The 13,828-nt window shown below is 43.6% G+C and overlaps 1 protein-coding gene across 1 annotated transcript in view; it reads left to right on the top strand.

Moving 5' to 3' along the window:
- Nucleotides 1–13,828, top strand: part of NKAIN4 (sodium/potassium transporting ATPase interacting 4) — an 85,026-nt gene that overhangs the window by 44,400 nt on the left and 26,798 nt on the right. The gene's annotated exons all lie outside the window — the stretch shown is intronic.

Here is a 13,828-nt window from a genome sequence, read left to right on the forward strand (position 1 = left end):
GCTTGATTTTCCCCCCATCAGTCCCTGCACACAATGGAATCAAATAATATTTCAAACTGAAGGTGGGAAAGAGTCCTTGTGGCAAGGTGTAGGGGGGGGACCATTGCATGAGAGGGGGTTAATTCCTAGCCAGAGTTCAAAGGCAACTATGGGAGTCTGAGCTAATTAGGTTGCAGCCCAGCCTATTGAGGGTTAATAACACTTTAGAAGAAGGGTGCATTGCTCTGAGGGGAGAGAAAGAAGGGTTTGTGCTGATCAGACTGCAAAGCAGGGAGTTCTGGGGAATCATTATCACTGCCTTGTACCATTTGCATTTTTGAGTTTGCTCTAGGGAAGGAATGCATTTAGGGACTTTAGCCCAGTTGGTGTTGAGCTGGGTTAAACCAAACTTCTTGCAATAACTCACTCAGGGGGTTTTCTCTCTTTTTATTCTACCCTTAGCCCTGCTAATGGCCCTCAGACAGTTTAGGAACAGGGACACCATGTTTCCAATTACACCTCTCTGGAGAGTTCAGTAAAACACCTTCTCTGTATCCTATATGAAGAGTAAAGCTGCGGGAAGCCAGGTAGATGCATTGTGGCATCTCCACAAATGTGGCAACATAGGTGACTGCTTATCATAGGCTAGGCACTTCCCTGCCTCAGGTTCTCCAACTACAAATAGAGATAATAATACGTGCCTACTGCAGGGATGTTGTGGGGATTAAATTAGTGAATATTTGCAAAGTTCTTTGAAGATGAAAGGTGCTAAATATTATTGTTTGCTGCATGAGGATGGAGTCAGAAATACTGGCAATTGGAGCCAGTTCCTAACCTAAGTCTGGGCTGTAAGCTGTGAATTGCTAATGAATATTGCTGTAGTTTAATTAGCTCAAAGTGGTTAGAGGAGCTTGGTTCACTTTAGAACACTTTACATTTGACCTGAATTCTCAGGTCATATGTCTAAATTACAGACATTAACTGGAACTGCTCTATGTTTTATCGGGTTTATGTTAACTCAGTGAGTGGTCACAAAAAGCCCATTGCAGATAGGAGAAACTTTAATTTCCTAATTCCCCAACTAATCTCTGTTTTCTGAAGTAGCCACAGAAACTCATTGAAAGAGAGCTCTCGCCTGGACCAGTGATTATCATTGGTCCAAAGTGTAACTTCAACACTAGCTGCAATCAGTTAGATAAAAGGATCTAGTTTTGGTTAGTAACAGTCTGAAAGCACCTTTCTGGAAACAGTAAAACTCAGATCAAACTGTCCCTTTGATGGTTCACTGACTGACACTCCTGTTTTCTAGCAGCCCATCTCTGATGTATGTTTGCTACCCTTGACCTGTTTTACATTATCTGAGTTTTACGGCTTGGAAAAAGACTCTGCAATTCAAACAGGATAATACAAACACCATTCTGCCACCTACCAATGAGCTTTAACCCACTACCTTTGTCTCATGGGACACTTTAGCAAAGCTCGCAACTTTATATGATTATGTTTCTACTGCTGCCAATCTTTATTTAGTCAATGGGACTACTCAGATGAGTGGGGGACTGTTTGTGTGAATAAGAGTTTATAGATTTGAGCTGCACTGTATAACACTTCTATTTTGTCTCCTAGTGGATTCTTCCTTGGAGCTGTAACAGAGTTCACACCATTGAGGGGGTGGCAACTGGCAAAAATAAATAATGTTGCTGGTTTCATGAAAGAGCACAATAATTTACAGCTGAGCTTTGATTTTTCACATATTGTTTTTGTTTGAAAAAATGCCATTTTGCTCTTTTTTTTTTAATTATGAGAAACTCCTTGCATCCTAAGAATGGCAAACTATGTCTATACACAAACAAACGAGAGATCTTGTCAGCGGGATGCTTGTGGAAATGAATTCCGGGATTTAAGGTAGAATTTTGGGTGTGCTTCGTGGTTTAAAGGAGGAAACTTTAAAGATGCATTGTCCCAGAATCTCTTTCTCTCCAAAGACCTCACTAAATGGGGACTCTACTATCCTGTGTGAACAAGATGGATAAGTGCACCTAGCGGTTGTCTACGCACACATTTTGCACTGGTTTAGGGTATGTCTACACTGGAGCTGGAGGTGTAATTTCCAGCTCAAGTAGACATACCCACACTAGCTCTGATTGGGCTAGCACACTAAAAATAGACATGTAGCTGCAGCAGTGCCAGGGTCTAGCCACTCAAGTACATACCTTGGGTCTCAAATGGGATTGTCGTTGGGGTAACTAGCCCCTCCCACAGCTTGTGCTGCCATAGCTACACTTCTGTTTTTAGCACTCTAGTTTGATCAGAGCTGGTACACGTATGTCTGCTCAAGCTGGAAATTACATCTTGCAGTTCCATTGTAGACAAACCCAAAGTTTAAACTGGTGCAAACCCCTGTGTGGACTCCCTTATTTCAGTATAGCTGAAACCTGTTCCAAAGGGCTTAACTGCACAGATAAACTTTAACGATATGTGAATATGAAACTATTTAGTTGAACTAGGGCAAATCCCTGTGTGGATGCTATTCTCTCTCTTTGAGTTGTTAGGGTTTTTTTGTTTTGTTTTGCTTTTAAGCTTATTGTAAATTGATTGTGAACAGATTTAAGTTAAACGCAAAGAACCCACTCTAAAACTGAAATCAGCATGTCCATACAGGACTTTACACTGATCTAATTAAACTGATACATGTTTGTATGTAGACAAGGTTAATCGACCTAAGTTAAACTGAAACAAGCCTAGTTTAAACTGAAATCAAAATGTCCACAAAGCCTTTTTGCATCAGTTTGACTCAGTCGGTTCAAAGTCACATCTAAACTGATGCAACTCTGCATGTGGACAGGTTTCTATCCTGGTCTATGTGAGAACCACCATGTCCTCCTGCACCTCCAGAGGCCTGACCCAAAGCTCACTGAAGTCTGTGGAAAAACTCCTATTGACTTAAATGGGCTTTAGCTCAGTCCCCATAAGAACTGTATTCAGGAGAGTACCCAGCCCGGTGAGCTCACTGGATGAACCACCTCTGGAAGATGGCAAGAGCATTGCAGTATCAGCCATTTGCTGAGGAGCATTGTATGGTGATGCCACAGTGGGGCAGGTATCCCTGCATGTGTGTACCTGAGGGGGATTCCTGTCCCTAGGTCTGTGTGTTGTATTGACTGTTCACCCATCTTTCCATGTGCACCTCTATAAGATAGATGGGGCAGGGTGGGGAAGCCATGTAGCATTTCTGACCACCCCAGTGCTTCTCCTTTTCATTTCTGGCAATGATGTATTGTCAGATGCCTGGCTGATATAGCTGTGTCAGCAGCTGGTTAATTTATAATGACAAAAATGCAGCAAGGGCAGTGAGCTAGAAAGAATGGAGTTTGTTAAAATGGCAGCTGGTAATGACAGCCCTGTCCAGCGCAGACAGGTGATGACTCCGGTGGGGAGACCAGGGGGGAAAGAACCCTGATTGTTTCTGCTTTAACAAGTTTAATATATGCCTGGTGAGGTGAAAATATGAGCAACGAGGAAACTGCTACATGTCATTGCTGTATATTCTTTATGTGGTCTGGTGAATAGCTCTGATTTCGGGAAGGTGCAGGGAGAGAGGATGATGGTTGAGAGGGTCAGGGAAACAGAGAAGAGAAATTACACAGCTGTTGTGCATTATTTGTAGAACACCAATAGGTTTTTAGGCGCCGGCTTGTTTCTTGTGAATTATGGGGGAAGGTCGTCTTCCTCTCAGGCTACATCTACACTATGAGCTAGGGGGGGGTGATTCTCTTGCATAGACACACTTGTACTAGCTCTCATCTGAGCTTGTGCACTAAAAATAGAAGTGTAGCCTTGCTCGCACAAGCAGTAGAAGGGCTGGCACAGGCTAGCCACCCTGAGTATGTACCCAGGGGGTTCAGTCATGTTTGTTCTCAGTGCAGCTAGCCCATGCCACTGCTGCCTATGCTACCACTACATGCTACTATTTTTAGTGTGCTAGCTCAAATGAGAGCTCGTGTGAGTATGTCTGTGGGAGCTGAGAATCACACCCCTAACTTGCCGAGTAGACGAAACCACAGTCTCTGGTAAGTGTTTTGACACCCAGATCTAGGTGTCTAGGTGTCTCCTCAACTCAAAGCAAGACTCTATCTCTTCTTCTCATTTTGTCTTTTACTCCCCTTTCGTGGAGCCTACTTCTAGAGTAGCCACTACATCCTGGTGTTGACCAAGAAAATGCTAAAATATCATCAGAACAGCCAGCCTCGCAATGTCTCCCGTTCAATTTTGCAAGCCACCCGAAAAAATGAGAAGCATCTGAAATGTCAGGTGTTAGCCCAAATGCAACCTCCAAGCTTTTTGAGGTTCTCTCTTTGATACTTTATGTACAAATGTTCAAAACATTAAAGAGAGAAAAGAGTGGTGGCTATAAATTGTAGCAAAAGTGCTGCTAATATTCCTGAGAAATTTAGGCCCAGATTTCCAAAACTATAGGCATAATTGTACATGCAAAAATCCATGCATATTTTTACCTAATTTGCATGTGCAGTTGCAGTAAACATGCATTTAACAAGTCATTTGGGCATGTGATTAGTGAATGGGTGCATGATGGCAGTAATCGTGTGTGCAAAAGCATACAGGCAGTTCCAAATATCTAGACCCAGATGTTGCATCTGGAGTTAAACTGAACCCTCTTCATTTCCCTTTTTCCTAGACTCATCTGACACCATATCAAGCTGAGTTAGGGTGACCAGACAGCAAGTGTGAAAAATCGGGACGGGGGTGGGGGGTAATAGGCACCTATATAAGAAAAAGACCCAAAAATCAGGACTGTCCCTATAAAATCGGGACATCTGGTCACCCTAAGCTGAGTTATTTTTACCCAAAAGGAAAATTCTCTCCTCTTCTGAGTACTTTACATTGGTTCCTTATTCCTTGAACAAGAAAATCAGTCTGACAATTGTGATTATTTTTTTACACCTTGTCATTTTTCATATTTCGATATCTTTCCTTCATAGAATAAAAGGAATGAAATATTGTCTGCCAGAACTTCATTAGGTGGACAGCAGACACATGGATTGGCAGACAAAGGTCTAATAAAGCATTTCCTGCTCCCTTGCAATGATCTTTTGAAAGGTCTTTGTAAAGCAGGTCTAGCTGTGCCAGTTTTTTTATGACCATGATTTGGTCAGACAAGAAACATGGAAGACCTGGAACTGAAATGTTGCTTTTCATCTTCAGCAATGTGACGCTGATGTGCTTCCTAGCAGGTCTGGTGCAGACCCCTGACTGTCTCTGCTCACTGTTCGGAGCACGCTCGCAGTATCATGGTGACATACTGCTTCTCTGAGCACTTTGTACAGCTGCTCTATATCACTGCAATTGATGCAACTCCTGAGATTCCACTTCCAGACTGCTGCTTCTCTTCCTCCTGCCTTTTCACATTCTCCCTCTTCTTTCTGTCTATGCATCCATCTAGCTAGCACGGTGGTATCTTGGATACAGATCCAAATATCACAATAAACTTCTCTAGATCCACTTGCTAAGCATGAAGACACAGCTCATTTACACAAACACACTTTTTAGGTTAGTGGGAAATGCCAATCTAAATTAATAATTAAAATCAGGCTGCTAAAATGTACATGTCTCTGTCTATTCAGCTGCCACATTGATTATTCATCATATGCTCAGGACACTGAAACATTTTTGAGAGGCCGTTTGTGTCTGGGCGTCACCTTTAAACCTGCCTCTGTTCATTCTTTTCATCTGGAAACTGTTCATCATGGAATGGTGATTTTTAAATTTTCCCACCCAGGCCTGATGCTCGGCCTTAACTCTCTACCAACACTATTCTGATCACTTATAGGAGCATAATTTTTGTTAGCCGTCATGGGAGTTATTTGCATTCAAGAAGAAAATAGGTAGAGCTTCTCTGGGATAGCTCTGGTACCTGAGCAAATGTTATCAGATGGAGGTGAGAGGAAACGCACTGATGATGATAATTACTCCCCCACTCCTCCTCCTGAATTCAGAGAATAGAAATCCATTACTTGGCCTTTAAGTACTACAGCATTGTGAACAGACAATGTGAGTCTAAGCAATGATAAAAGTAATTCCCTTGCTGCCTCAGTGAAATGCAGGCACTTAGCATGCACTGCTAGGAGATAAGAATTATTGTTTCCCTTTTTGATAATAAATTTTTCCAACTTAAAAGATGCAAAATTATTCTGCCATCAAGCTCTGAGGGCTTGCGTGGCTGGGCTGAACTTGCGTTGAGAGCCATTACTGCTGCCTTGCCTGAAAATGAATGAAAGGGGGAGCGGGCTTCAGAAGGCAGGTAGTGAACGAAGAAACACAGCCGTCTCTGATGATCTTTAAGCCTCATAGCACCAGCCTTTCTTAAGCTGATTCTGTGGGTGTTAGGGGTGGGGAATTGCCTCTAATATAAAGGTGTAGGAGATATAACAGGAAAAACTCTCATACTGTACTAGATTATAGGGTTTTTTCCTCCCCACAGCACCACCACAGTGCTGGAGAATTGCAAATAGGCATCAACAAGGTCCAGCGACAGTTTAAATTGAAATGTGAGCTTGGCTGGCCTTCAGCATGCTCTTGAGAGGGAGCTTGTATCACCACTTCTCTCATATTTCTTTTCAGATTGAAGGCTAAGGAGGTAGCAGTAACCCTTTAAATAGCCACCTGTCAAGAAATGGAGGGAGTGTAGAGATATACCGATCTCTGTTCCTCACTGAAATAACTGGGAACTGATAAGTATTTCCCAATGCATCTCCCACTTCTAGTTACCTTTTCTTGTGCATTTTAAGGAAAATTGCAAATGCTTCACGGAATATTTTTGTCTCTGTTTCTGAAATCATTTCCTGATTCCTGTTCTTTTGCCCTGTTTTTAATGAGCTGCTTCTGTGATTTTCATATAACACTAATTAACTGCCCCTTTGGTTTTTTTAGCGTTGCAATAAGGAAAACAAAATGTTAGCAGACTGCAGTAGGAGTCCAGAGATACTTCCCCTGGCCTCCCAACTAAAGCTTAGCAAACAGAGGTCAATAAAATGTTTGCCTTGAATGCCCTTTTACTATGCTTGATCACTGCAAGTGTCCCCCAAAGAGTGACTGCCAGGGGCACTAGTAAAAAATGGCATTGATCTCAGCGTGCTGAGAAAGCAACACCTCCATTCCTGTCCCTTACCCCAAAAATGCCTCATCACCTTTTCAGAATGATGTGTGCAAAAAGTCACTCGCATCTGCTTACACAAGACCACTCTCAAGCCCAGTATGTGCAAGCATAATGGTCAGTTAGACTGATCATTTGTGTGTGTGTGTGACTGCCTGCTCCACGTTTTTCCAAGCAACTCTTAAAAACTGGGGGGGGGGGGTGTCTCTCTAGGAACCACTCAACTTTGGCACTGTTGTTTCTGCTTTCTGATAGCATCAACTCTGCTTGTGCTTGCAGCTGAAGCTATTTGTATGCCATAGCACTGAGCACTTTGACTTTGTATTTAGCATTCTTCTACCTGCCTAATTCCTTGCCATATCTGACATCTGTTCTGCAGCTTATCTAGGCTCAGCTCAAAATGAGGCTTGCTGATGTCTGGTGACTAAAAGTCCATCTTCTGCAGCAGAGGGAAGCAAGAGCTGACTCTGTGAGGATTTCCAAAGGGAAGGAAAGCTGTCCCATTGTTTTTTCTCTTGCCAGCTCTCTGTAGAAGCAGTCTACCTTCCGTGGAATCCGGGGACGGGGACGGAGCTGGAAGGGGCTCTTCACATCAGTCAGGCAAAAGGCTGATGGAGACCCCTGCAAGGAGCAGGTGCCAGCTGGGGGCAGACTCAGCTGGGGAATGGGGGGCTAGTGACACCCTGGAGACAAGACCCTGTGGGGCAGTGAGGCTGTTTGAATCGTTTTGTATCTGTGGTAATAAAGGAAAGACCTGAGCAGAGCTGGAGCTGAGTCCTCGTCTGGAGCGTGGTTTTGCCTTTTCCAGATGGTGGATCTGCTCACTGGCTCATGGGGTCGGGGAAGAGAGGGTTGAGGGGAAGCACAGCAGCGGCTTGGGCAGGCTGGCTGGCTCTCACTGAAGGGGGAACTTGTACGGGGCATAATCATGTGTCCCAGGGACTGTATAAGTTAGGAGGCGAGTGCGGGGGAGCAGCAAACTTGAGGAAAAACTGCATGACTCTAAGGAGGGGGAGAACGTATGTGTACAATCTGTGAGGGAACAACACTCGCATTGGAGAGAGCAGGCCAGTGACTTTCCCGCCAAAATCCGGCAGCTTCCAGAGGCTGCAGGGGAGGGAAATTGGTCACTAGAAGCTTCTCCCCAGGTGTCCCTCAGCACAGAACCTGTGGCACCCAGCACCTTACATTAGCTTTGTTACCCCACAGCTGGCAATCTGATTACTCCCCCCCTCTTCCAAAATGCAGAGGATTCTGTGTAAGCTCTACACTGTTAATGGAGTTTTCTCTGTTGTCTTTCCTTTAATATTGGGGCTGCTTCGGCATGGGTAGCACACCACCGCTTCGCACCCTCCTCCGTCCCCTGCAAAGCACATCCCATCTTTTGCTGTGCTCATGTCAGGAATTTGACAGCTGTCTTTTTCTAACTTCATTGTTCATGTCTCCCAAGATGTGCTTCCCAGAACACTTAATAACTGCTCCAAAACTTGTTACTGAGTGCTAGCTTGTCGTGGGCTTGCAGGCTAGTCTACATAGGATTCATACTGGGGTGGTTGGCTTCTTGGGACTTTGGAAGTAGGAATTATTGCTATACATGAGCTTCAGCTTAGGAAAATTAAAGTCTATGTCAGGTAGCCTATCAAAATCTGTCTTGGTTAAGAATTAGCTGAGTTCAGATCAGCTCCACTTGCAAGCCCAGTTTGCTACTTGGGATGTGCCTGGATCCAGACTCTGATTTTTGCTATTTCCCCCACCCCATCCCCTGTCTCAGTCTAAGAACAATGGCCCATCCAGTCCAGTATCTTAAATGAGAGCAGCCAGTACCAGGTGCTTTAGAGGAAAGTACAAGAAGCCCTGTAGTTATTGTTGGACTTGCATTGTAAATTCTGTGTTTATTCCTATAGTGAAGAGGTATTTAGATTCTAGGACAGGCGCATATAAATCCTTCCATCCCTCTCCTATCTGCTGCTAGAGCCAAAAGGTATTGTTGAGTCTACATCAAAGTGACATGCAAGGTCTGTTGGGGTCCCAGTGGCACTGGGCACTTAGCACTTCCCCGCTAAGTATTGCTACTATTATCTTTTCAGCCCCTGCTCTCCCCACAATGCTAAATTTGTCTTTCATCAGTTGCAGGGAAATTTAAGCTAGAAGCCCCAAAGCAATATCCCAGGGGTTGCAGCTGTGATTCCAAGTTACTCAGGTATCATTTTTCCCAAAGGAAGGGGGATTTGTTATTGTTGGAAGTGCTACCTCCTCATTGCCTGTCAAACCCTTGGACTACCCATGCTGTGTTTCACCGTGTGACACCCAGCACTGCATGCTTTAGTGCACTGAACCAGCGAAGCTGTGGGAAGTAAAGTAAAAGGTAGCTTGTGAGGCAGAGATGATGTGGAGTTCTTGAGCAAGTGTTAATTACGAAGCTATCGATCACAGTGGAGGTCAGTTCGTCAGAGTAATTTGACCCAAGAGGTTGATAGTAGGTCAGTTTGTCAGAGTAATTTGACCCAAGAGGTTGATAGTGACTAAGGTCAATAGAAGAACCAGAAATGCAATAAATCTGAATACTGAGATGGAGATGGGAGGGGAATTCATTAGATACATTTACAGTTAGAGGCAAAGAGGAAATTAAAGTGTTAGTTCAAAAATGTTTTTCATTATTACTCCAGCTGTAGATCCTAATTCTAATCTTGTCAGATGGATATGTTCAGACATGATTCTGTGAGTAGACTCAGTGCTCCATATTTATTCTCCTTCTGTGGCTTCTATGGCAAATGACCTCTTGGCGTAAACCATTGTCAGGAACTTTTCCCTTGAACCAACCTTGGAAATAGTTTAATTGTTAGTGTGGATGATCTATTTTTTTCACACACAAAGAACAAAAGAATGGTCATGCTGGGTCAGACCAAAGATCCATCTAGCCCAGTATCCTGTCTTCCGACAGTGGCCAATGCCAGGTGTCCCAGAGGGAATGAACAGAACAGGTAATCACCAAGTGACCAATCCTCTGTCGCCCATTCCTAGCTTCTGGCAAATAGAGGCTAGCGACACTATCCCTGCCCATCCTGGCTAATAGCCATTGATGGACCTATCCTCCATGAACTTATCTAGTTCTTTTTTGAACTCTGTTGTAGTCTTGGTCTTCACAAAATCCTCTGGTAAGGAGTTCCACAGGTGGACTGTGCATTGTGCATTGTGTGAAAAAATACTTGCTTTTGTCTGTTTTAAACCTGCTGCTTATTAATTTTATTTGGTGATCCCTAGTTCTTGTGTTATATAAGGAGTAAATAACACTTCCTTATTTATTTTCTCCACACCAGCCATGATTTTATAGACCTCAATCATATCCCCCCTTAGTCGTCTCTTTTCCAAGCAGAAAAGTCCCAGTCTTATTAATCTTTCCTCATACGGAAGTCGTTCCATACCCCTAATCATTTTTGTTGCCCTCTTCTGAAACTTTTCCAATTCCAGTATATCTTTTTTGAGATGGGGCAAGCACATCTGCACGCAGTATTCAAGATGTGGGCATACCATGGATTTATATAGAGGCAATATGATATTTTCTGTCTTATTATCTATCCCTTTCTTAATGATTCCCAACATTCTGTTTGCTTTTTTGATCTCCGCTGCACATTGAGTGGATATTTTCAGAGAAATATCCACACTGACTTCAAGATCTCTTTCTTGAGTGGTAACAGCTAATTTAGACCCCATCATTTATATGCATTTATATGCATAATTGGGATTATGTATTCCAATGTGCATTACTTTGCATTTATCAACATTGAATTTCATCTGCCATTTTGTTGCCCAGTCACACAGTTTTGAGAGATCCTTTTTTAGCTCTTCGCAGTCTGCCTGGGATTTAACTATCTTGAGTAGTTTTGTATCATCTGCAAATTTTGCCACCTCATTGTTTACCCCTTTCCCCAGATTATATATGAATATGTTGAATAGGACTGGGCCCAGTACAGACCCCTGAGGGACACCACTATTTAACTCTTTCCACTCTGAAAACTGACCATTTATTCCTATCCTTTGTTTCCTATCTTTTAACCAGTTACCAATCCATGGGAGGACCTTCCCTCTTATCCCATGACAGCTTATTTTGCTTAAGAGCCTTTGGTGAGGGACCTTGTCAAAGGCTTTCTGAAAATCTAAGTACACTGTATCCACTGGATCCCCCTTGTCCATATGCTTGTTGACCCCCTCAAAGAATTCTAGTAGATTGGTGAGGCATTTCCCTTTACAAAAACCACGTTGACTCTTCCCCCCAACAAATTATGTTCCACTATGTGTCTGACAATTTTGTTCTTTACTATAGTTTCAACCAGTTGTCCCAGTACTGAAGTCAGACTTACCAGCCTGTAATTGCCGGGATCAACTCTGGAGGCCTTTTTAAAAATTGGCATCACATTAGCTATCCTCCAGTCTTTTGGTACAGAAGCTGATTTAAATGATAGGTTACAAACTACAGTTAGTAGTTCTGCAATTTCACATTTGAGTTCCTTCAGAACTCTTGGGTGAATACCATCTGGTCCTGGTTACTTATTACCGTTTAGTTTATCAATTTGTTCCAAAACCTCCTCTGATGACACCTCAATCTGGGACAGTTCCTCAGATTTGTCACCTAAAAAGAATGGCTCAGGTTTGGGAATCTCCCTCACATCCGAAGCGTGAAGACTGATGCAAAGAATTCATTTAGTGCAGTGGTTCTCAAACTGGGGCCGCCGCTTGTGTAGGGAAAGCCCCTGGCAGGCCGGGCCAGTTTGTTTACCTGCCGGGTCCGCAGGTTGAGACGATCATGGCTCCCACTGGCCGCAGTTCGCTGCTCCAGGCCAATGGGGGCTGCGGGAAGCGGCGCGGGACAAGGGATTTGCTGGTCGCCGCTTCCCGCAGCCCCCATTGGCCTGGAGCGCCAGGGGCTTTCCCTACACAAGCGGTGGCCCCAGTTTGAGAACCACTGATTTAGTTTCTCCGCAATGGCCTTATCATCCTTGAGTGCTCCTTTAGCATCTTGATCGTCCAGTGGCCCCACTGATTGTTTCGCAGGCTTCCTGCTTCTGATGTACTTAAAAACAGTTTTTGCTATTACTTTTTGAGTCTTTTGCTAGCTGTTCTTCAAAATTTTTTGGCCTTCCTAATTATATTTTTATACTTCATTTACCAGAGTTTATGTTCCTTTCTATTTTCCTCACTAGGATATAACTTCCACGTTTTAAAGGATGCCTTTCTGTCTCTCACTGCTTCTTTTACTTTGTTTAGCCACGGTGGAACCTTTTTTGTTCTCTTATTATTATTTTTTTAATTTGGGGTATGCATTTAAGTTGAGCCTCTATTATGGTGTCTTTAAAAAGTTTCCATGCAGCTTGTAGGGATTTCTCTTTTGGTGCTGTACCTTTTAATTTCTGTTTCACTAACCTCCTCATTTTTGTGTAGTCCCCCTTTCTGAAATTAAATGCTAGTGTTGAGCCGCTGTGGTGTTTTCCTCACCACAGGGATGTTAAATTTAATTTTATTATGGTCACTATTACCAAGCGGTCCAGCTATATTCACCTCTTGGACCAGATCCTGTGCGCCACTTAGGACTAAATCAAGAATTGCCTCTCCTCTTGTGGGTCCCAGGACTAGCTGCTCCAAGAATCAGTCATTTAAGGTGTCAGGAAACTTTATCTCTGCATCCCATCCTGAGGTGACATGTACCCAGTCAATATGGGGATGGTTGAAATCCCCCATTATTATTGAGGGTTTTTTTAATTTTTATAGCCTCTCTAATCTCCCTGAGCAACCATTTACCTCCAGCATATCGTAGTTTAAAGGAAAGCAGCAAGAAAGAACAAACATGGAATCTGTCTCCATAAGAGAGTAGTATGTGAGTGTGTCCTTGTGTGTCCATGACAAACTGCAGCAGCTCTGGGAACAAAACGGCTGCTGTCTCTGACTACTGTCGTAGTTCTTAGCAAAGTAAAGATGTTGTATGCACAGGAGCAGCGCCAGGGTTTTTGGCGCCCTAGGCGGGTCCTTCCGCACTCCCGGTCATCGTCGGCAATTCTGCGGTGGGGGGGTCCTTCCGCGCTCCCGGTCTTCGGGGCACTTCGGCGGCGGGTCCCGGAGCGAGTGAAGGACCCACTGCAGAATTGCCGCCGAAGACCTGGAGCGTGGAAGGACCCCCCGCTGCTGAATTGCCGCCAAGGGCGGCAAAATGCCGCCCCCCCAAATCCTGGCGCCCTAGGCAATCGCCTAGGTCACCTAAATGGAAGTGCCGGCCCTGTGTATGCAGTAGACAAAGTCATCATAATTTGGTATTCATGTAAACCACTGCAGACAAGATGAACCATTTCCAGCATCATTCCAGAAAGTGTTCTTGGGACTTGTTGCTGACAATAATTTTCAACAATGGATCAATTTCCTAATGTGGATGGAACTTTAAGAGCGCTCATTCTGGTCCAGGTGCAATGAAGGTGCACTAGCTCTGTGTTGAGAATGTGTTTTGTTCCTAACGCAACCACATCTGTAATAGTCAATAACAAAGTATGATTAGAGAGATTAGAATAAACAGAGTGGTATATCAAATATGAAAAAAAATCTCCAGGATGCCTTGCTCTGAAAATTTATAACCTACTCCAAGAACCCGTCATGTTTTGACATGTTATATTTGTATGAATCTAAGATAACTTGTGAATC

This window comes from Emys orbicularis, chromosome 12, assembly GCF_028017835.1.
Source record: "Emys orbicularis isolate rEmyOrb1 chromosome 12, rEmyOrb1.hap1, whole genome shotgun sequence".
NCBI classification, from domain to species: Eukaryota; Metazoa; Chordata; order Testudines; family Emydidae; genus Emys; species Emys orbicularis.